The following is a 1,325-nucleotide window of genomic DNA, read 5'->3' as shown; positions in this document are numbered from 1 at the left end:
TGGAATTCGATCGGGATCCAAGTTCCACTGACAAAGAAGTTGGAATCCAGTACCTAAAATCCGGAATTCCACGGCATGTAATCCAGAGTCCAAGGCTGTCTTGGATTCCCTTGAATGAGGCAAAAAATTATTCATTTAAAGTGCAGCTATTAACATAATCCATTTTATAGTTTATAACAAAACTGTAACACATGATCAAAAAGTATTTTTAATGCGTTTCTCACTATATACAAGAGCGTATCTGCTGCAGAGGAACATTTTAAGATTTTCCTCGAAAAGATTGAAAAATTCAAGAAAAAAAGTTGAAAAACTCTTACATAACATTATTGGTATTACTCAAATTTTGAAATTATTTAATTTACTTCGGCGAGCTGCCATTGAAGATATTTACCCTAATTGCACCTTTTACTTTGGAAATTAGTTATATTTCTCCTTATTGCTGGTTTTCACTGTCGCGCCATCAAAAAATGAAAAGTCCAGAATCTGGGAAGAAGGAGGTAATTATGCGAAGACCCTCGCCTAGATTCATGTCGGTACAACTTTTCTCATGACAGATATTGAGAGAAAATATTAAATTAAATTTATAGAGCTTTGTATGGAGATGTCATGGTGGTGACCATCCGGATAGGCACGAACATGGTGGCCGGAAACCAGCAGAAACATTTGTCACTGGGTTTTGCTAAGAAAGAGTGATTTCATCTCTAGAGGATCTCATAAATTTAAACTTTTTCTAATACAAGGATTGTTCAAATTGCAAAATCCCCCAAAATTAGTCACTTAATAAGCCTACATAACAGCTCTGTCGGCCGCCAGGTAAATGCTGCGTCGCGCAAAAGCTTGGAATTCAAGCCTACTCTATCACATAACGAAAGAACGCTTTCGAAGTGAAAATTTGTAAAAATACAATTATTTGGCTGCTCTAATACTTCATGAAAGTAAAAACTCAGGACGATCGAAAACTTTTTTAATATAGTTTTCATTTTGATAAAGTCATGTGAAAACTAGCAATGAAATCAAACCCGTTCCCAGGGCACTCTCTTTTCCGTCGGGGAAGAAAAAGAACTCTAGGGACAAGGTTGCAATGAATAACGGTGAAATAACCCTATCATGGTATTAATTTTGTTGGTTTTCGTTTTTATTTCATCGCTAGAATTCGAGTTGATAGAGAAGGGAATAATTACGATGACTATTGACATTTTGGTTCCTGTCATTTGTTGCTTGGAAATTTCCGTCGCTTTTAGAGGCCTTTTTTTTTATATTTTGACAGTCCTTATTTTTTTAATGGTGAGGTTGTTTTTGGCCCTCAAAACAGTCCACATCTTCTT

Source organism: Porites lutea, chromosome 13, assembly GCF_958299795.1.
Source record: "Porites lutea chromosome 13, jaPorLute2.1, whole genome shotgun sequence".
Lineage (NCBI taxonomy): Eukaryota > Metazoa > Cnidaria > Anthozoa > Scleractinia > Poritidae > Porites > Porites lutea.
The sequence above is the reverse complement of the archived record's forward strand: the minus strand, read 5'-3'. Positions refer to the sequence as shown.